Genomic DNA, 23,618 nt, shown 5'->3' with positions numbered 1-23,618 from the left:
TAAATTTATTTATTTAACTTTTAATATTAATTTTCACAAAATTTTGGGTTCCAAATTTTCTCCCCCTTTGTCCCCTCCCCACACCCTAAAACACCAAGCATTCTGATTGCCCCTATCACCAATCTGCCCTCTCTTCTATTATCCCTTCCTTCCCTTGTCCCCATCTTCTCTTTTGTCCTGTAGGGTCAGATAACTTTCTATACCCCATTACCTGTATTTCTTATTTCCTAGAAGCAAGAACAGCACTCAACAGTTGTTCCTAAAACTTTGAGTACAACTTCTCTTCATCCCTCCCTCCCCACCCATTCCCTTTGGGAAGGCAAACAATTCAATATAGGCCATATCTGTGTAGTTTTGCAAATGATTTCCATAATAGTCGTGTTGTGTAAGACTATATTTCCCTCCATCCTATCCTGCCCCCCATTGCTTCCATTCTCTCTTTTGATCCTGTCCCTCCCCAAGAGTGTTGACTTCAAATTGCTCCCTCCTCCCACTGCCCTCCCTTCCATCATTCCCCCCACCCTGCTTATCCCCTTCTCCCCCACATTCCTGTATTGTAAGACAGGTTTTCATACCAAAATGAGTGTGCATTTGATTCCTTCCTTTAGTTGAATGTGATGAGAGTAAACCATGTTTTTCTCTCACCTCCCCTCTTTTTCCCTCCACTAAAAACTCTTTTACTTGCCTCTTTTGTGAGAGATAATTTGCCCCATTCCATTTCTCCCTTTCTCCTCCCAAAATATTTCTCTCTCACCCCTTAATTTCATTTGTTTAAGTTATGATCCCCTCCTATTCCATTCACTCTGTGCTCTCTGTCTGTGTATGTGTGTGAGTGTGTGTGTGTGTATGTAATTCCACCAACTACCCAGATACTTAAAAGTTTCAAGAGTTACAAATATTGTCTTTCCATGTAGGAATGCAAACAGTTCAACTTTAGTAAGTCCCTTATGATTTCTCTTTGCTGTTTACCTTTTCATGCTTCTCTTCATTCTTGTGTTTGAAAGTCAAATTTTCTTTTCAGCACTGGTCTTTTCATCAAGAATACTTGAAAGTCCTCTATTTCATTGAAATACCATTTTTTCTCCTGAAGTATTATACTCAGTTTTGCTGGGTAGGTGATTCTTGGTTTTAGTCCTAGTTCCTTTGACTTCTGGAATGTCATATTCTAAGTCCTCTGATACCTTAATGTAGAAGCTGCTAGATCTTGTGTTATCCCGATTGTATTTTCATAATACTTGAATTGTTTCTTTCTAGCTGTTTGCAATATTTTCTCCTTGACCAGGGAACTCTGGAATTTGGCCACAATGTTCCTAGGAGTTTCTCTTTTTGGATCTCTTTCAGGCGGTGATCAGTGGATTCCTTGAATACTTATTTTGCCTTCTGGTTCTAGAATCTCAGGGCAGTTTTCCTTGATAATTTCATGAAAGATGATGTCTAGGCTCTTTTTTTGATCATGGCTTTCAGGTAGTCCCATAATTTTGAAATGGTCTCTACTGGATCTATTTTCTAGGTCAGTTGTTTTTCCAATGAGATATTTCACATTATCTTCCATTTTTTCATTCTTTTGGTTTTGTTTTGTGATTTCTTGGTTTCTCATGAATTCAATAACCTCCATCTGCTCCATTCTAATTTTGAAAGAACTATTTTCTTCAGTGAGCTTTTGGACATCCCTTTCCATTTGGCTAATTCTGCTTTTTAAAGCATTCTTCTCCTCATTGGCTTTTTGAACCTCTTTTGCCAATTGAGTTAGCCTATTTTTCAAGGTGTTATTTTCTTCAGCATTTTTTTGGGTCTCCTTTAGCAAGGTATTGACGTGCTTTTTCATGCTTTTTCTTGCATTTCTCTCATTTCTCTTCCCAGTTTTTCCTCCACCTCTCTAACTTGATTTTCAAAATACTTTTTGAGCTCTTCCATGGCCTAAGCCCATTGAATATTTATTTTGGATGTTTGGGATACAGAAGCCTTGACTTCTATGTCTTTCCCTGATGGTAAGCATTGTTCTTCCTCATCTGAAAGGATAGCAGGAAATATCTGTTCACCAAGAAAGTAACCTTCTATAGTCTTATTTCTTTTTCCCTCTTTTCTGGGCATTTTCCCAGCCAGTTACTTGACTTTTGAGTTTTCTCTCCACACCCACCTTGCCTCCAGATCCACCCAGCCAGTGCTTGGGGGCTGAGATTCAAATGTTGCTTCCCAGCCTTATGGCATCAGCAGGGGCAGGGCTGTTATTCAGTGTGAGATTAAGTTTAAGTGCTCTGGTGGGGGCAGGGCTGCCACAGGGGGCTCAGTTCCCTCTGGGGGTTTGTGCAGAGACCTTCAACAATGGATCCTATCTCCTGCCTGGTTTGGCAGCCTATGTCTGCTGCTGCCTCCACTGCTGCCTCCCGAGGGGGCCTGAGTTATGAGGGACACCTCACTCCCCTCTCAGTGAGCTGAAAAGACCCTCTCACTGACCTTCAGGACCTGTGGGTGGAGGGACCTGTGTGGCTGCTGGAGATTCTGTCCCTGAAGCCTGCTCAGATCTGCTCCTCTTGGGTGCCACACGGCCAAGGCAGGGCTTGGCTCTGCTCCTGGGTCTGGTGGGCGACAGACCTTTCAGGTCAGTTTTTCAGGTCTCTCTGGAACAGAAATCTCCTCTGCTCTGTTGTTCTGTGGTTTCTGCTGCTCCAGAATTTGTTGGGAGTTCTTCTTTACAGGTATTTTATGGGCTGTGGGTTAAGAGCTAGCATATGTGTATCTTTCTACTCTTCCATCTTGGTTCCTCCCCAAAATATATATTTTTAAAACGTCCTTTCCTATTTTGTCAATCTTTGAAAAAAAAAATCATGGCTCTAGAGGTCATTCCTGTGATGTAATTCAATTTAAGTAAACAAACGTCAAGTGCCTACTCTGTGTCAAACACTGTATATTTGTTGGGATTAGGGACTGAAGAGAGGAAAATATTGAGACAAAAGATAAACAAGCTCTGCCCTTAGGAACTTACACAATATTGAAATTTAATCTTGGATATGTTCCCATATGTGGTCACTTGCATGTCTACATATAAGGGCCTGTATGTGTTATTTAAAATTTCATCATGATGGAACGTATTTGTTCACTTGTGCCCAACTCATTGTAACCCCATGGATCATAGCATGCTAAGCCCTTATGTCCTCCACTATCTCTCAAAGTCTGTCCATGTTTCTGTTCATGTTCATTGTTTCCATGATGTTATCCATCCATCTCATCCTACAATGTCTCTTTTTCCTTCAATCTTTTCCAATATCACCATCTTTTCCAATGAGTCCTATCTTCTCAATATTTTTCTAAAGTATTTAAGCTTCAGCTTTGTTATTTGACCTTCCTATGAATAACCTGAATTATTTTATTTAAATATTGACTAATTTAACCTTTTTTTTTTCAAGAAACTCAAAAATCTTCTCCAGCACTACAATTCAAAAGCATTGATTCTGCAGCACTCATCTCTCCTTATAGTCCAACTCTCGCAACCTTCCATTGCTACTAGAAAAACCATAACTTTGACTATACAGACTTGTGTTGGCAAGGTGATATCTCTGTTTTTTAGTATGTTGTCTACATAATGGAATATGGAACCTATAAAACTGGTATTTGTTCTGTGAGGTGAAACAATCTTAGAAAAATAACTGATTATTTCATCTCAGAGTATCAGAGTTCTCATAAGATGGATAGAGTTGGAAATTCCTCTGACTTCTCTGAACACCACATATGGTAGGTTTCATGCATTTTAAATGTTACTCATTTTAGATGCATTATTAAAAATTATGTGCTAAGCTTTCCTTTTTTTTAAATTTGATTTACATATGTCTCTGACTTTGTTCTTCCTGACCAATACTGACACTCCCAAACCTTATGGGACACTATTTTAGGGATGTTTTAAAAAGTCATCAAGTAATTTAAAAAGGCCGTGTGATTTTGAGAAAAAGAGATCCAGTCAAGCTTCAATCTGCTTGATTCTGTCTTGAGTCCATGAAATAACTCAGTAATGTCCCCTTTGAAATCATAAAAATAATTAAAGCTTTCTTTATTCCCTATAAATGTCTTTATTCTCAGTTTGAGTGGAAAATACCTCTGCTATAACCTAGGTCCATCTGCCCCATGCAGCAAGAAAGTGAATTGAACCTAGATCAAAAGAGCGACTCCTCTTACCCTGGCTTCACATCCAGCTATAGAACAATTAATAATTCTCCAATATGGATCCAAGGTAATACTCCTCAGATGAATTTCAAATGTGGTTATTTATCCATCTAGAGGTCATTAAAGTGACCTTACTTAAGTGAACTGGATTTGGTATCTGGGACCTCCATTCAAATCCTAGTTCTGAAATTTACTTTTGCTGGTCCTCAGTTTCTTTATCTATAAAAAAAGGCAGAGACATGCTCTAGATGACCTCTAAGGTCTCCTCCAGTTCTAAATCTATATTTTGTTTTTCCTTTATCTTTTATGATTTTCAAAGTTCATCTATTACCACTCCAAGAAAAAGCAAAGACTTTGCTAACTGTGCTTGAAAAGATATGCCTGGGTGATGCATTTAATATTTATGTACAAACACACTTATTCTCCAGTGCTGCCCATAACCTGAAAGTGAAATAATATTTCAACACTCCTCAAAGGATTATAGATTTCACTTCCTATAGGATCCCATAATTCATTTTCGTATATTAGATCCCAAACGATTGGAAAAAAAGTTCTAATTGGCAGGTCTCCATTTATGCTAAATCCAGTAGCAAGTGCTAAGCTGTGACACCTTCGCCTTGAAAAGATTCAATTAAAATTAAAATTCATCATTGGGAGTTGAATATTTTAGGAGGCAGGGAGTAATTACCACTTATTCTCAGAAGTGTGTGCTTATCTCCATTCCAGCCCACTTGTCTTAAACTGTAGGCTCTAGGTTCCACAATTTATACTAAATCCTCTAGGTTTCCAAATGGGATGAGGACTCTTCACAGAAAATGGACTCTCAGGAGGCAAGAGTTTGATCCCAACAAATAGGTATGGCTGCACCTGCTCATTGTCAGCCTTGTCAGAATCCACAAATATTGGAACAGAGTCAGCCTTAGGTCACCCCTGGGAGCTGCCTCAGAAAAAGAGAGATGTTTCAAGGTGGGGATGTATATCATCAAAGCGTCCAGTAGAAAAGTGAATGGTTCAAGCAGTAGCCTAAACAGTCAGTTTATGTAACACATAGTCATAGTTTGTAGTTGTTTGAATGTAACTCAAAAAAAAAATGCTTCATACTAGTTTCTGCATTTTAGGATCTGCCTGTCAGAAGCTTCTGCTTGCCCAGGCCTGCACACTTCCTATCCATCCAGATGTTCCTAATTGTTGCTAAGCCTGAGAAGGCTTCAGAACAATTGTTTCTTGCTTCCACAAGAGCTATGAAAATGTCCCAAACTTCAGAAAAAGTTACTTTATTGTCAAGATTCTAACCCTACAGACAGCTCTAAATCTATGAAGTGGTGTGTTTCATTTTTGTCTTTGTACTCCTAGTATATAGCACAGTGCCTTACACATAATAAATGCTTGATGAATTGAATTCAGTGGAATTCTTTGTCTACCTGGCATTAGAAGGCTTTCTGATTCTAATTCCCACACTAAAATCTCCTTACCTTGGATTTTCACTACTAGTTATGACTTTCAGTCTCATTCTGACCTTTAGCACTTAAATACCCCATCATTGTAGACTACTGACTTGCTTCCAAATCTGCCTTGACTTTCAGCTCTGGGACTTCTCTTTGTGGCTAGAATTGCTTCTCTTTAAAACTTTTCTCTTTCATCTTATCATAGTCACAGCTAGATGCATCCATGTCAGAGGAAGAAGGACTTAAATTCAGATGGCCTGAGTTTGAATTTAGATTATGTCACTTTCTACCTTTGTGACACAGGCAAACCTATCTCTCTGAAATTCACTTTTCTAAGCAATAAATTAGTTATAATAATTATATTTTCCATGTCACAGGGCTAATTCTTGTGTTCTCAGATAAGATTACGTATGTAAAAAATTTTAGAAACCATATATTAACATAAAAATGCTAATTGTTCTCATTTCTCTGCTGGAATCTACATTCCCAGTACTATGTACTGAAAAAGATATATGATTCCTGATTTCCTGAGGGACTGCTGAGTCCTGGGTCCTGAGAGACATCAGAAAAGAAAAGATAGAAGCAGACAGGAAATTTATTCACAAGAGATGGGCAACAGAAAAGATGCAAACTTTTGAAAGGGCAAGGGAGCATTTTTGGAGTTGGGAGTTCTGGACATGGGGAATGTTTAGCACCCCAACACATCCCTTGATTCTCACCATATTGACTAATAAGAACTAGTAACAAAAGACTTCCATGGTGAGATCATTCTCTCCTTGGTTGAACTGAGATTTTATTTTGCACCTGAGCTGAAGAACTCATTTATGCTTCTGCATTCTATCTCCTTGATTTATGTTTACTATTTGCTTGGATACATATATTTACTACGTGTGTGTGTGTGTGTGTGTGTGTGTGTGTGTGTGTGTGTGTGAACAGAACTTGGTGAGGAGTTATACTACATATCAGTTTACCCAGATGAGAGTAAAACACAGTCTGTGCCCTGGAGGAGTTCATAATCTAGTTGGGAATGTTAAGATAAATATGTAGATAAATTAATTTGATAGGAGGCATAGAAAGTCTGATGCAATCAGAAGAGGAAGAGCTCATTTAGCTAAAGCAAATCAGGGAGTTCTTAGTGGAAGATATGCATGGAGATAGGATTTGAAGGCTGTGTAGGCTGTTAGTAACCAGAAATAGTTTGGAGGTTGTTGATGCTAACATGATGATGTAACAGGCTACACATTTTGGAGAGGGTGTGTGCCAAGGATCGCACATCACTTTTATCCTCATCATGACTCTTATGTTAGGTTAAGCAGTAAAAGTACACTATAAATGCCATTCACTATAGAGCATACATTCTTTCTTTCCCACTGTTTTATTAAGCTCTTAGCTGCTCAATGGCCCTCAGTCAATTTTAATTATCACTATGTTTCCCAGGTAGTTTTTTTTTTTTTCAGATCATGTAAATGTAATTAGTACCTGAAGCAATTTCACTCCACAAGAATGATTCATAAAGGTAAAAACTATGAGCACAGTATTTGCATTGTGCAACCAGCAAGAAGGGGGAGGGAATGTCCAATTGTGTACTACCAGGCATGTTACAAAACACTGAATAGGAATGATGGACTCAAATTAGGAAATCAAAATCCAGTCAGGAAAAATTACAGGAAATTATATTAAAGAACCTAATTGAATTATAATGTAACTCCATGGAAAGGGGAAGTTGTTAATGATCCATCTAACAGAATGCAAGCATAATGGAAAGAGCACCAAATCAGAACTCAGAAGACCTGAATTCCAGTCTCAATTTTATTGTTAATTAGCTGTGGAGTCTTTACAGGGTCTGAGAACCTGCAGCCTTGAGGCCACATGTGGCTTTTCAGGTCCTTGGGTGTGGCTTTTTGATTGAGTTCAAGTTTTATAGAACAAATCCTTTTATTAAGGAGATTTGTTCTGTGAAGTTTGGATTCAGTCAAAGTTGCACTTTAGGATCTAGAGGGTCACATGTAGGCTGAAGGCTACAGGTTCCCCACCCTTGATTTAAAAACTTACCTAGGCTCTCTGTGCCTCACGTTATTAACTAAGTATGACATAGATAAAAAGGACACTGAATTTGTAATTAGAAGGCTTGAAATTAATGTTCCTGATCTGCCACTTATTTATTTTGGGCAAATCATATCATTTCACTGGGCCTCAGTTTTCTCATTTTCAAAATGAGGGACAGTGGGACCCAATGGAAACTGGCTTGGGAAACTGAGGACCTGGGTTGTATCCCATTTCTGATGTGGACTGCCTATGTGACCTTAGGGAAGTCCCTTAAACTCCCTGAAACTCAGTTTCCTCATTTATAAAATGAGAGAATTGGACTGGAATGACTGAGTTCTTCCTGCTCTAGATCTGTGATCCTCTGATCCTGTCTTCCTGTGAGGAAATTAGATTAAAATGATCTCAAGATCTCTTTCTAGGCAACTAGGTAATTAATGCAGTAAATAGAGAGCCAGTTCTGGAGTCAAAACGACTCATCTTCTTGAGCTCAAATTCAGCTGGGTAAGTCACTTAACCTTGTTTGCCTTGGTTTCCCTACCTGTAAAATGACCTGAAGAAGGAAATGGCAAACCACTCAAGTGCCAAGAAAATCACAAATTGTGTCACACAGAGTCAGATATCACTGAAATGGCTTAACATAAAGAGGATTTCTTCCTGTTCTAAATTCTAAGATTCTGTGATTAGAAATATTCTGGGTTTTCTTTTCCAGCTATAACTTATTATGATTTTATAACTGCTTAGATATGGGAGAAAAAAGTATTTGGGAGAAATAATTCTACTTTGGTAGGGGAATACCATATATGAAATCTAATGTTCCTTTTTCTTTTCTGATGTCCATGATCTCTATCCAAACTAGCAAATGATTAAAGAATTCTTAGAGTAGATATTGAGCCAAAATAATTACTTCATTTTCTTTACTTTATCCACACTGAAATGATTGTGTGTTTTAATTTCTAGGGAATAAATGAATAATCAGCAAAGAAAATTAATCAAAACTCTGATAAGATTTTGTGTCCTGCTAGCAATAAATGTCCTCTTTTGATCTTCATCAACATGATATTCAATCTGCTAATAAGAAAGAGAGGCTGCCTAGCTCTTATTTATCTAGAAGTGGCCTAGTAAGAGAAGTAATTCACCCCCAAATCTGATTTTGTTGCCTTATAAGGCAGCCACCAGCTTATAAAGACTACCCATTAAAAAAAATATCGCACAAGAATTTAGGTTCAGAAGATAATACATTAAATTCATCTCTATTCATAATAAATCCCCTCATGTAAAGACTCCATACATGTACATGGTTCCCAAGGACAGTTTGATAATAAGATAAACAAGGTCATATTGTCATTTTGTGATTTTCCTCTTTGATGTTTGTACAATTCTCTTTGAAACAGGTATAAAACTGTCTCTAAAATGACTAAAACCAAACATAGAAGCATCATGGTACAGTGTTAAGAGAGATTACTTCAAAACCCAGAAGACCTAGGCTTAGATATTGCCTGCGCCATATATTTACTATGTAAATTCTCTAAGGCTATAAGTTATGGAAGTGATTATTTGTATTTGAAGAGGAAACACATTATTAAATGTTCTGTATACCAATGATATCATAGGTATAGTCTAAATAATTATGTAATGTGGAGAGTTAGTTGTTTAATGTAGATCAGAGATGTCATAAGAATGAAATAAACTGATGCTTATAGGATACCTTGAAGCAGCATGTAAATATGAACTATTATCATCATCGTCACAGAACTGTCATCATCATCATCATCATCATCATCATCATCATCATCATCATCATCATCATCATCATCATCTTTTTAACCAGGTTCTGGAATAGAAGATTCTATGCTGCATCCAGACATGGGAACTCCTACTTCTTTGTATCGCTCATAGGGTCTAGATCATGGCTATGCATTGAAGTTTTCCATGAATATCTGTTAATTGTGCTGACTAGTGGCTAGTAATCAATGGTAGCATGTGAAAAAAGATGTGCAGTTTTAGATTGCTCTAGATTTAATCGAAAAAAATATAAATATATAGAATCTTAACCAAACTTTATTATAACCAGTGTTCCTCTGCATCTGTTTCTCAACTGAATCTCTGGAATAATTCTGATCCCTTATGAACTGTCACTGAATTATTTCATTCTCTTATTCTTTCCCTTCATTGGAAGATATCACTGAAGTTGTATCTTGATTTCAAGGTGACAATGACTACTTCATAAGTGGGGAGTATGAGTATTTACTTATAAAAATAGTGAGCAAAAGTCCAGTGGTTCTGTTCAGAGCTTCCCTGATTACTGGGATCTTGCCAGACTGAAGTAACAGATAAGCAGACCTGGAAGTGTTAAAGCAAAGTTTGTATGTTCATCTGCCAGAGACCCTGCAGAGTGAAATCTCTGTGGTATAGACTATTAGACTGAACCTATAGGGGCCTTTCCAGCTCTAAGGTTAAATAACTCTATAGTCTGTATAGATATAGATTTGCTTTATAAAATTTGCCCCAAAATGTTTTATGTGGATAGCAGAATGGAAAAGAATTCATTGTGTTTATTATTAAATATTATTAAAGTTATATTACTATAAGCTAACCATTCTGATAACCACTGAGGATAGAGATGGAAAGCTCAACATTCACTACTCTCAAAGAGATCACTTTGTAATTTGAGGAGACAGGAGAGGAGATTTCAGTTGCAGACTAGATTCAAGAGCTTGACTCTTCTTATGGTAAAGTGGCAGAGTCAAGGAAGGGTCTTCAAGTTTCACTGCTGGAAAATGGAGATTTGTGAAGATTTGGGTGGGTAAGATGTTTGAGGAAATATCCAAAGGAGGCCTTTTGTAATAAGGTGAAATCTATCCTATGTGTGTCTTCGTGGCCTCTTGAAGGGTGGAGTGTTTTGGGGGATATCTAGATATGATTTGGAAGGCTTTGCCTTCTGGCAAGCTAAGATGACCTCTGAGTAGGCCCAAGAATTTCATGAGTGTCAAAATGACTCCTTTCCTTTCTTCTTTCACACAAGATAATGATCATTTGGATATTTTGTTTGTCAGATGTTAACATTTGGAAACAATTAGATAAATCAAATTTTTTAAAAATTTCATCCTGATGACCTTAAGTAGTACTTCATTCCTCTAAAGTTATTATTTAACTAAAGAGAAAGAAAACCTCTCTGCATTCATAGAAGGAGGTGGTCTAGAATCATATAAAGAGCAATACAGCATGGAGGACATGTTTTATTTTTATTCTTGCATTATTCTCAGTGTTCAGCATAGTATCTTGCATGTAGTAGGAAATTAATATATTTAATTAAATTTGTTGAACTCATTTGTTTATAAATAATACTTAAAAAAAAAACAACAACCATATTCAGGCACTGTTTTCTTTCTCCTCCTCCCCCACCTTTGGGGGATACAAAGAAATTGAACATGTTTCTTGTCTGCAAGTAATTTATAATCTACCGTGCAAAAGAAAAATAGAATACAAATGAATTAGTAATGCAAAGTTAATTTAAAAAAAAAGCAATATGCTAAGCTCTGGGAATAATAAAAAACGTGAGGCAGTATTTGCTCTTATGGAGTCATGCAGATGGAAAAGTTTGGAAATCCCAAGAATAAAGAAGTGGGATGGATACTTGGGGGTAAGGAAAGAGTAGCAGTGGGGGAGATGATAAGGACTGAAGTAACTTAGCATGATAAAGGCAGATAATAAGGATGATATTTGGCAACTTTCTGTTCACCTTAGCAGCCACGATCACATTGTGCTACAGAGGGACAGAACAGGTGAGGTCCCAGCTACTGTCATTGGTAAAAGACTGAGAACCGGGTTGAAAGGGGCTTCTGGTTTCCCCCCTAACAGCAAAGTATAAAGGGGAGGGACTATTATCCAGGAGGGGGACTGAGGTGTGAGGGAAAGTGAGAATAGTCAGAAAAAGTTGAGGGAGGAGAGCATCCCACAACTTTTACTGTTAAGCTCTCAAATCTAGGCTGAGTGTAGAATACGTAAAGTAGGGTAATGTGAGATAAGGCCTGAATTTCAAACTGGAATCTATTAAAGAAGGTCTTTGAATGCCAGATTAAAAGATTGCAGATATATTTAGAAGTTAGCTATTTGAGACTTTGCAAGTGGAATTGTGTAATTAAAGTTGTATAATAAGATTATTCCAGTAACAGTGTGTGTGTGTGTGTGTGTGTGTATGTGTGTGTGTGTTAAACTGGAGTAGGAAGAGACTGAAAGTAGGAAGACCATTTAGAAAGCAAATACAATTTCACATTGAAGAGATAGAGAGGCCCAGAACAAAAGCTTTGGTCATGGAAATAATGAACAGATAGATATGAGTTAATAATTTTTTCCCATTCATTCATTCATGTGAAAGATGCTGAGATATTGAAGAGACAAATGTTGGTGATCAAGTGGATTCTCGTATATCTCACATTTGACTAGTTAAAGATTATCTTCTTAATACACTTTTTTAGCATTTGGGGGGAACTGGATTTTCATTTGGTTACTTGTCTTCCGTTTCTAACCTCTTTTTTTCCATTTCTATTCCATTTTTTCTTTCTGCCCTGACTGATGTTTCCAGCCTCTCTCAATTTAGCATCATCTGAAAGTTTCATTAACATGCTGTCTACTGCCTCTTACAGATCATTAGCACCAATCCTCAACATCCCACAAGACATATCCCCCAGAAGGCTACCCTGCCTATTAATCATTGCTCTTTTGCGTATGGTGTTTAAGCCCATTTTGAATTCAAGCAACTGAATTATTCCCTGGGCCAATTTGAAGAAAATTAATACTAAATCTACATTATTTTTTACTTCTCTTAGTTTTTAAAATACCTTTTAATGTTAATAATTTTGAAAATTTTTTAATACTGAGTACCTATCCCCATTGTCTAACAGATCAAACTGGATCTACTCAGGTGTTGATACTTAAGCCATCTTAAACTTTTCATTAAAACAATTATTTTGAATTCCTTTTTATTATTCCATTGGGCAGGGGATGGCAAATCCCATAATCTCACATGGCATTTGAATTTCTTTGAGGTTTCTCTTCCTTTTTTCTTTCCCTCCTTAATGATTTATGTGTTATGCCTCTAAGCCTGAGGTAAAACAAATGGGTTTAACTCCTTTAAATTTTCTTTCAAGTGATTTACTAAATGTAGGCATAATCTGAGATATTGTAGAGAAAGGGCCAACAGAACTGATTGACTGATAGGAACCCTGTGTTTGAGGGGAGGTATGTTTTATAACACTATTATTAACACACACATTCACGAAAAAGTTTTCAATAACGCATTTGATCAAAGATTTAGATTTAGAGTTGGAGAAGGAAGGGACCTTGGATGTCATTTAGTCTCCTCAAACCCATTTTTACAGTTGAAGAAACTGAGGCACATAGAAGCTAAGTGACTTGTCTAATGACAAACAGGGAAGAACTAAAAGAGCCAAAGTTTGAAGGTTGATCCTCTGACTCCAGATTCAGCCTTCCTTTAAACTGTACCACACCGCCTTCCACTGGGAATAAATTCTATTAAAGGAGAAGTGACCACAGTCAATAATACCATTTTTCAGTAGCTGATGTTTTAGCAGATGGGTTACTCAATTTGGAGTTGGAAATCCTGGCTGTGCCATTTGATAACGGTTAGGACATCAGGGTGTTATTCAGTTTAAATCCTTAACAATGAAGTGCTATATAAATAAAAACCTATTTAGTGTTGGATCTCTGTGAGTGTCACTTTGTGTGTGTTTGTCCTTCATTGCTGAAGACCACGCCATCAGAGAAATAATGACATCACTTGCACTTGACTTTGTTTTGAGTGAGGGAAGGCTGTGCAGGTCACCAGCCTCACTTCTCCAGAGCCATCTGAATCCAGTGACCAGATATTCATCAGGATGACTGGAGAGGACCCAGGATGAGGCAATTGGGGTAAAGTGACTTGCCCAAGGTCACACAGCTAATGAGTGTCAAATGTCTGAGGTAATATTTGAACTCAGGTCCTCCTGACTCCTACACTGGTGCTCTAACCACTGCACCACCTAACTGCCTGAGTCTCAGTTTGCTCAACTATAGAATGAGAAACATGGATTAGCTGACTTCTAGGATTCCTTTTAACTTTAAATTCTATGATCTATAAAGAACAGCCATTTTTTGTCTACAAAAATTGATTCGATAGAATTTAGTTTAGAAAGTTTCATTCACTTAATTATTTGGAAGGAAAACATCTAATTCAATAAATCCAATTGATTTTGATCCAGCAAATATTTGTTAAAAGTCTGGTGTGTAAAAAGGCACTGTATTGGGGACAGAAAGACAAAACAAATAAACAAAAATAATACTCACATATATAAATATAGAACTATAAATAAATAAATACATGTATATGTGTGTATAGATATATATAAATGTGTGTGCGTGTGTGTGTGTGTGTGTGTGTGTGTGTGTGTGTGTGTGTGTGTGTGTATGGACGTGAGTATCAGCTTGAAAATAATCAATTTGTTTCCTGGGTAAAAACCAGGAAACTTAGCTACACAGACTCATATTAAAATATAGTATCAAGTTTTATCTCCAAAGGCAAGAATGATTCTTCCAAGGACTTGAACTTAAAAAAAAAATATATATATATGTATATATATTTGGGTCTTCCATCCTTTTGATCCTTACAACTATGTTATCTTCTTTTACTGTAAAGTAATTCATCTCTGTGCTATATCCTAGACAACACCAATATAACCAGTAACAGGGGTATTTATCAGTTTTATGATGTGACACTTATCTTGGATTGGATTATTACAGATTCCAAACAACTCAATGCTAGAGCCACCCATTTGATAACGGTTAGGACATCAGGGTGTTATTCAGTTTAAATCCTTAACGATAAAGTGCTATATAAATGATACATAATCATAACAGCTAAGTAGCTCAGTGGAAGCTCTCAGCACTCAGTGGTAGTAACATTTCATTTGGCCTGTAAATGCTTTTTGCAAAATATGCAAGAGGGAGGTCTAGTAATGCAAGGAGAGCACTCTTCCCTTTTTTGGGTTTAGGGCTGAGTGATGTCAACAAGTACTAATTCAGGGTTAACCTCATACCCATTGTTATATGAAATATTGTAGGAAATAGAGAAAAAGAGGCCATTGTGTGTGGTCCCTCAAATTTCAAATCCATTTGGGGTATGTGTCAGAGCTTCATCACCACTTGTGCTATTTATACTTCTGAGACCTGTGTCCTTTAGCTTAGAAATTGCCATTGCACTTAATAAAGCACTTTTGTGAGAAAAAATTATTACTCCCATTTTCCAGATGAGGAAACGAAGGTTCAGAAGTGTTTATATTTGCTCAAAAAACATTTCAGTAGTAGAAAGGGGTACAAGAGAGATTCTGACCCAGTTCTTCTAACCAAAAGTCCAGTGCATTGTTGAGTTGGGAGAGAGAATGGGATTTCATTTTCCTTTTAAAAAGTTTCTCTACATGGAAGAGAGGCAGAAAATGGACAGGTAATGTAATCATGTGACTCTGATAACAATTTTGACATTGAGATAGGAACTGACATTTGTATAACATTTTAAGAATCACAAAGTGCTTTTTTATATCTATATTGCCATATCTGTTCTTCACAAGACCCCTGAAAGGTGTAGGCCAAAGGCACAATGATTCCCCTTTCACAGACCCCTGCTGGTGGATGAAATACTTCCACAAATGAAATCATAGATCCATGTAGGATTTCAGGACTTACAAGGAAGAGCTGTTTAGATAAATTCACTGGCAATAGATCTACAATAGAATAGTAAGGAGATGTTAGGTTTTGGAGATTCCATTCCCAACCCTTAAAATAAGTAAGTATAGAGGCAACCCATTATACTCTTGCACCACCATATCTTTTCCTGTTATTGATAGGATATATTTCAGGGTTAGCTCAATTATAATTCTCTCTAAAATGACATTTCTTACATGCTGTTCTGGGTGCTTTGAGACCAGTAGTTTCAGCATAATTTCATTTTAAGAATTATTCTATTTTTCTTTCCTTTTTTGGTCTGATTCTTTGATTTCCTTGGTGTAAGTAATTCCCAGTGTGTAAACTGCCTCTACCAAATTCCTATTGGCATTTCCTCTGTAACTTAGAATCTTAGAGAGTTCCCTGGGGGGTGGGGCACTAAAAAGTTAAGTGGTCTATCTATTGTCATATCAATAATATGTGTTCAAGGCAGGATTATAAACTGTCACTCTGAATACGAGACTGGATCTCTATGCACTGCACTGACTGCCTCATTTCCACAGTTCCATATCCTTTATGTCATTTGTGCAGTTCCATGAAACATATTCATTCTTTAAAAATAGACAAAAACAACCCAGGAATAATTAAAGCTAATTAAATTATTTTGTAGTTCATCCTAATAGTCAAGGTATTTTATTAAATACAATGTTTTATTTAATCAATAAGCTGATCACAATTGTGCAATTAATGGCTTTGCATTATAGAGTACATTCAATGTCTTTATTTTTATTCTTTGTGTGTAATTTTATAATTCAAAGGGGATCCTTTTCCAGGGCATAGCTTCTATAGAAAATGCATCTTTACTTATGGAATTTTTATTTCTGCATTGACTTTACAGTCTTGCCTCCTCCCCTAATTAGCCCTCTTTCTGATTAACATTCTACAGATTTAGGAAAATTGTTTCCTATTGGCCTTTTTGGATTTCTCCTTTCAGTTGGAGTAATCATTTTAGAATGTGCTAATCTAGCTCACTCCTCACAACCATTACTTGGAGATGCAAATCCTCCAGAGAAGGGGTCAACTACCCCCAAACTACAAACAATTGCCATTCACAGGGCAGGTTGTACAGCCTACCTAAAGCATTAAGGCACCATGAGGGAGACAGGAGACGTAATGTGCCAGACAAATCAAGCCACCACTACCTCTTTGATCATCGTTTCCCCTCAGACTCTGATGAAGACAGCCCAGGACTCTGAACCTGAGAGCCTTAGGAACAGTGAGTCTCCCTCAAACTGCCTGATCTGTTTCCAGCCTAATTCCTATAGTCATCACTGAGAGGAAAAATAATGTGGAGATTCCTCATCACCCCTAACAATGTCTTCTGGTTACCTGCCACCAGTGGACAGATGAACTCAGGAGTCCCAAGAGTAGCAATAACTCCATGACCACTTTTCCTACCTGTAATTCAGCCCTTATGTAAATCATCCAGGAAAGTGGATCCTGTATAGAGGGAGGTAGCCATCTCCAGCAAATGCAATGAACTTCCATTCATAAGTTGGTGGCCCACCCTAACTGAAATAGTGAGGCATTAGGGTGGAGAAAGAAGGCAGCATTGACAGAAAGTCAAACTTCCACAATCACTTGAACCACCATACATTCCCTTGGTTTCAGATAATGATGGGCCAAGATCCTGAATCCAAAAATCTTTGGAATAACAAATAGGAAAATTGTTTCCTAGTACCCTTTTGTATGGATTTCTCCTTTTAGTGAAGTAATCATTTTAGAATATGTGAATTCAGCTCAACCCTCACAATAGTTACCTGAACACCTCATCCTAGCAAAATAATCTCTATGGAGATGCAGTCTCACAATTGCTTCTGTAGTAGCCATAGCTACTGAAGACTCAGAAAAGAAAGTTTTTGTGTTTTTTTTTTTTACCTAAGTCCCTGTTATTGTTAAATGGTTGAACATCAGAAACTGATAGTATTGAATCAATGGAAATAACATTAAAGAAGAAACATATTGATCTGCCTCATTACTACAACTTAAGTGATCGTGGATCCTTTTCATCTGATTTGTAACTGATAGTTTCTATAGGTATTAGAATGTAGGATCTCCCATTAGAAGGGGAGGTCTTGTAGAGCAAGGGCTGTCGCAATTTTTTATTTGTATCTCCAGTGCTTCACACATAATAAATGACTATTAAATGCTTGACTCATTTATTTATTCAGTCATTAAAGAAGGTCTTCAAATGCTTTTTACAAACAGCAATATTTTAAGTGTTTTTTTTTAAATTAATCATGAATAAAGATTCACCCCCAAAGAAGGAAAGCACTGAATTGCAATCCCAGATAAACAACACAATATCAATTTATCTTAGAATTTAGAGCAGGCAAATATACTAACATGACTCTCACATGTGGGTTCAGCGATATTTCTGAAAGCAGATGCCTTCTGCTACCTCCTGTGATAAGTCTGTATCTGCTTCAGCCATACCTTGACTCAAGTAGCTAAGATAAATTGAGCAAGACTATATCATGAAATCCATTGGTAAAGCATCCTCTGACCATTAATCTTCATATAGCTTCATTTTCTAGGCACTCTACATGTCACCTTTTTTTACAGGGATCCTTTTTTAAACTTTATGCTTCCTTTCCTTTACACCAAGCACGACTTAGGTTTTGCAGTGAATCATCCCATTTGACAGTCATAGTAAGTCTATCCACAGCAGGTTCAAAGTTGTCAATATTAGTTAATAATTCACCTTGGGGAACTGAGAACTATACATTATGAATACATTAAAATATATGACCCCTTTCATGTTGACTCTTGGTAGCTCATAAGAGTTTTTAATCTTTCTTTTGTTCTTATTGCATTTCCCTTCTACTCCCATTGTTTTTTCTTCACATTCCTTCTGCCTTTCCTCTTTCCTGATTCTGATATTCCATCTTTGGAGATTTTATGAAGACCTGGGGTCCAATCCTGCATTATATACTAATTAGGTATGTGACTCTAAACAAATGGCTTCACCTTCCTGACCTTTTTTTCTTTCATCTATACAGTGGAGTTAATCCTAACATTTATTTCATACGATTACTGTAAGGCTCAAATGAAATCATGTACAGTATAAAAAGTGATTTACAAACACTAAAAGTCTTTATAAACATGAAAGTTATTGCTATTTAGTGCCGGCCAGAGCTTTATTTGGTATCTACTCCATTTTTATTTTATAAATGAACAAAATGAAGCCCAAAGAGCTTATGTGACTAGTCCAATGTGATACAGTACCACAGCCAATATTCAAACCTAAATGATAAAGAGGATATAGATGCTGAGCTGGAAAGAATCTCAGAGACCATCTATTCCAATGCCCTTATTTTGCAGATGAAATAACACTTGTCTAGGGTCAGACGGAGAGTATCATCAGGATATGAACCCATGCCTTCTTACCCCAAAGTTGGTGCTATTTCTCACTGTAGCATATCTCTCTCCCTCTCTCTGTCTCTGTGTGTCTCCTTACCCTCTCCTCTCTTCTTCTTTACCCTCATCTTACCTCCTTTTCCCTTCTCTCCTCTCCTCTCTTCTGCCCTCCATTCCACTTCCCTCCTCTTCTCTCTCTCTCTGTCTCTGTCTCTCTCTCTCTCTCCATCTGTCTCTCTCTCCACTGCTGTTGTTAGTCTAATTTCTCTAACTCTTTGTCTATAATTTTGCACAATGCCAAAAAGAAATTTGAGTTAATGAGAATACATTACCTAAATCAATTTCTTTACTTAGCTATGTTCAGGAAAAAAAAAAAAAACTAGTTGGATTTTTTACTTTGCAATCAGTTGCTTTGAATGCCTTTGTGTAAACCTTACTACCTTCTTCCAAAGCAATGACTTAGAAAATTTTAAATGCCATTAACTAACAAACAAATAAAAACAGCAATAATACCTGATTTTCTAAATAAAAACCAAAAACAAAAATGGGATTAGGGGTGGAGAAAATTAGAAAGCCTTAAAACTAGTGATTTCTCTAACCTTCAGGAGTAAGGGAAATGAATATAGTGGAAAGGAAATGAATATAGTGGAAGGAGTGGTAGCATTGGACTTGAAGGACCTAAATTCAAATCTCAATTTACTAATTACAGGACCTTAGAAAACATCTCTGGGTTTCACTTTATCTGTAAAATGATGGAACAACTAAGTGAACTTTAAGGTTCCTCATAACTTTAATTCCTAAGGTCATTTTGTTCATTTGTTGCACAAACTCTGGATTTACTATAAATTCAATTGCTGTTTTGATAGGTCTGTTTATAGAAATCTCTAACAATGACATTGCTGGATTTTATGTTATATATTGTGTTCCTAGCTTCATTTTCTGTTTTTCGTTGTAATTCCTCTAAAACAATATTCTATTAAAGCAATCAAAGTTAAAACATTTAGAAAGGGTGAGCATATGAGATCACTCCAGTCAACCTGGAGATGAATTTCTAGAGCATTTTTTTTTGACCCAACTTCAAACAAATAGTCATAGAGGAAAAATGGAAAATGATTTCTTAAAATAAATTTTCATGAAGGATAAAGAGTAGGACTGACCAATGAGCTCAGTCTTTATGAACATATACAGTGTGTTCAGTTGATACAATCCATGTATGGACTTTGGAACAAGTATAGACATTATTATTTCAAGTTCTCTTATGACATGAGTAAGGGAAGGACTCTTTGATTTTTTGTGGAGCCAAAACTGGGGACAAGAGAGGAGCAATTGAAAGAAACTAACCAACCAAAATGATTATCTGGCTCTTATTCTTTCTTCCAAAAAAGCCTTTGCTGTAAACTTCTGGATGGAAAAAAGCCTAGAACCTTTATCCAAAGTCAACGCATAGCTTATGAATGCAGGCCTCTATTCTTTGCTTTTTTGTATATATTCTTTCCTGTTTTAAATGAATGAGATTGGATATGATCTGGACTTTGTGAGCTTCAGAAGACTGCGACAGTGAGCCACCAGAAGTCCAGGAGCTGGATTTGTTGAAATCCAGATGGTAAAGAGCAAAACTCCTGACCTGCTTGATCCAGCCCAGGAGTAGCAGAAATACAGACCTACTCATCGACTGAAAATAACATATTTGGAAGTGAACTTGGTGTGAAGGGAACACCATGTATAAAACTGTTTTGTATCTGAGGTCATGCTCCCTGGAGACCAAGGTGGCATAAGGGAAAGTGTAATTTCACATATCTTTTGAAGGGAAGTGTTTACAATTCTGTCTTTGCTATATCTTCAGTCATTTTGTAAAAACAAATTGATGTTCATTTGTTAAAAAGAAACTGTTATGTTAATCACTTGTGGCTAACAGTAGGTGAAATATACCTGCCTTTCTCTGGGAGAGTGAATCCAGAGTCCTGATATAGAAATCTTTAGTGATAGTAGACATATGAGGTTTTTCTATGGTCACAATTTTTTTCCTTGAGTTATCTATTTCTATAAACTGACCTATGAAAATAGAAATTGAATTTATAATAAATCCAGACCATGCAACAAATGAACAAAATGACCTTAGGAATTAAAGCTATGAGGAACCTTAAAGTTCATTTAGTTGTTCTATCACTTCAATATCCTGTCCATTTTAGTATTGTGCCTCTATATAGTTCTCTTCCAGTTCCATATTAAGTTTTAAGCTAGCAAGATTTTGTTATAAGTTAGATAAAAGGAGTAAGGTTTCGTTATTTTTGTCTTAACAAGGTAATCAGCAATAAAGGAAACTTTGTAATTTAACAAACCAGATTTGTCGACATATTACTTTATTCAAAGAATTAATATAGATTGAACTCAAAATCACCAAAGATCCAACATTTTAATAAAGATGAATTGACAAGGAAACCTTTACATACAATAAAACTGTCCACACTTTACTTTTGGCTTCTTTTAATATTCTAAAGAATTTTTCTAGTTCTTTGTGTAGTATCTTTAGTTATATAACAAACCAGTTTCTTTAAGAATTTTGTTGGTGCTACAGGTTGTCATAGATGGAAGCTACTCTGAAAGGAAGTGAGAATGGGTGGATTGAAACTGACATTTTTGGAGAGAGCACCCTCAAGGTTGATATCATAGGTCCATAAAAGTATCAAACATTTCCTCAGTGAACTCCATGCTTATCCTTTCATTTATTGACTGTTCGCTGATTCCTCTAACATTTACATCTTCAGGAACTTGTGGTAGAGTGGAAAAGGTATGGGGTCTGAAACCAGAAAGTTATGAATTCAAATCTGGCCTTAGATATTTAGTAGCTGTGGGACCCTGAGCAAGTTGCTTAATTGCTGTCTGCCTCAATTTCTGTAAAGTGGACATAATAGCACCTACTTCAGAGTGTTGTGTGATAAATGAGATAAAGCCCTTGTAAGAGCACTTGTCTCAGTGCCTGGCACATAGTAAATGCTACATCAAAGCTTATTACCCTTCTCTTGTTCTCTAGATCTTTACTTCCAACTACCTATAGAGCATCTCCATCTGAGTATCCATCGTCATCCATATCCCTGAATTATATTCATTGTCTTTCCCTCATGAATACTCATCTATTGTATTTCCCCAATATCAATTAGCAAGCTATATCTTCAGCATTTTCCCAGAAATTATTAATACTTGAATACACTTTTGACCAGTTGATATGTCCCTGATCACATTCATAGCCAATTATGATCAATTAGCTTTTGCAAAGGGATATTTACTGAGAGAACATTGCAAGGGCAGAAGTGCACCCAATCCCACTTTCCCAGCAGGATTTATTCTCCACCTTATACCTCATTACCTAGAGACATTGGTCTCAAGCTTAAAGTGTTTATCACAAAACATTTCTCTACCAAGTTGACTCCTGGAAGTAGTATAGCTGAGTACCCCCTCAACCATGTGACCCATGTCTTGGCTACCAGGTTGAAAATTATGCAACTTTATGCAAAAAGAAATTATGCCATGGATTCTCTTTCTGGGATATCTAGTGGGTCTTCCAACATTTAGAAGCTCAGCCTATTCCTTCTCATACAGCCATTCACCTAACAGTTAAAGAAAAAAATAAAAAACCCCAGAAAGACACTACTATGATGCATTCAAAATCTCCTGGTAATTGAATGAGAGAGACCTGAAACCTCTCCTCTTTCTGGAGGCCAACATCACTTTACCCTCCTAAAAAGTCATTAATTAAAGACAATTGTTGAGGTCTTCCAGTGGATTCTTTTGTATATACCCTCATTTCTGATTCAGTAGCCAGCTAAATTGTCCAATAAATGTATAGTAAAGTCACAGAATGCCTGTGCGTTTTCTGAAATGAAAGGAAAGACCCTTCATTACACATAATCATGAATTTCTGGAGGCAGACTCACAAAGTCTTTTCATGAGTTGCATGAGGAAGATTGCCCATGATCAAAGACTTGAAACTACATTGACCGGGGCCCAATTATAGATAGAAGAACCTTTTTTTTCTTCTATAAGTAATTCTATATCTGGTAGAATTTTTTGCCTATAGAAGAGAAGAGAGGGATAGAGGAGTATGACGACTAGCCTTAAATATTTGTAAAGCTGTCATAAGGATGATGGATTATATTTGTTCTTTTGCACCCCAGAGGGCAGAAGTAGGAATAATGAATGGATTTTAAAAGACCTAGATTTAGTCTTCACATAAAAAATAACAATAAGAACTATCTGAAAGCAGATTGGACTTCTTCAGGGGACAGTGGTTTTCTCCTCACTAGAGGTCTTCAAACAAAGTCTGGATAGCTACTTTTTCAGATAGGACATGGAAGGGAGTCTAATGGTTTAGACTAGGCTACTACTTGAATTCCTTTCTAATTTTGTGATTCTGTGGTTCCCATTCTGTAATATATTCTTAGAGAAGTAAAATGAATGTATAAATGAATAAATGGAGTGTTTTTGAGGTTTTATTATGTGTCAAGCACTATGCTAAGTCCTAGATACAAATATAAAATCATGGCACTCCATATCCTAAAGAAATCCATATTCTAATTGGGGAGACAACACATCAGAGAGGTTGTTGGTTAGAGAAGAGAGTTTTCTACTGGTTAATTACAAAGATTGTGAGTGGAACAGTAGATTAGTCCATTGAAATAAGCATTACAGTGACAAAGTTAATGTTGATTTTTTTAAAGCAGTTTTCAGAAGAATTGGAAAATGGATAAATATGGTAGAAAATGACTAGGGTAAAAATAGAGGTAGTCTCAGACAGTGCAGAAGAACTGAGCAGCTGTGTAGGGTGAAACAGCAAAGTTGCTT

General features: G+C 36.7%; 1 long non-coding RNA gene across 1 annotated transcript in view; it reads right to left on the bottom strand.

Moving 5' to 3' along the window:
- Positions 1-17,143, bottom strand: part of LOC140514189 (uncharacterized) — a 49,271-nt gene extending 32,128 nt beyond the window's left edge. Inside the window, exon 1 of the long non-coding RNA XR_011970461.1 lies at positions 16,818-17,143. This is a non-coding gene — a long non-coding RNA (uncharacterized lncRNA). The remainder of the gene's footprint in view (positions 1-16,817) is intronic.
- Between the last annotated feature and the right edge of the window lie 6,475 nt (positions 17,144-23,618).

The sequence above is a fragment of the Notamacropus eugenii genome, chromosome 7, assembly GCF_028372415.1.
Source record: "Notamacropus eugenii isolate mMacEug1 chromosome 7, mMacEug1.pri_v2, whole genome shotgun sequence".
NCBI lineage: Eukaryota > Metazoa > Chordata > Mammalia > Diprotodontia > Macropodidae > Notamacropus > Notamacropus eugenii.
Note: the sequence above shows the minus strand (reverse complement) of the source record. Positions and strands in the feature narration are given on the sequence as shown.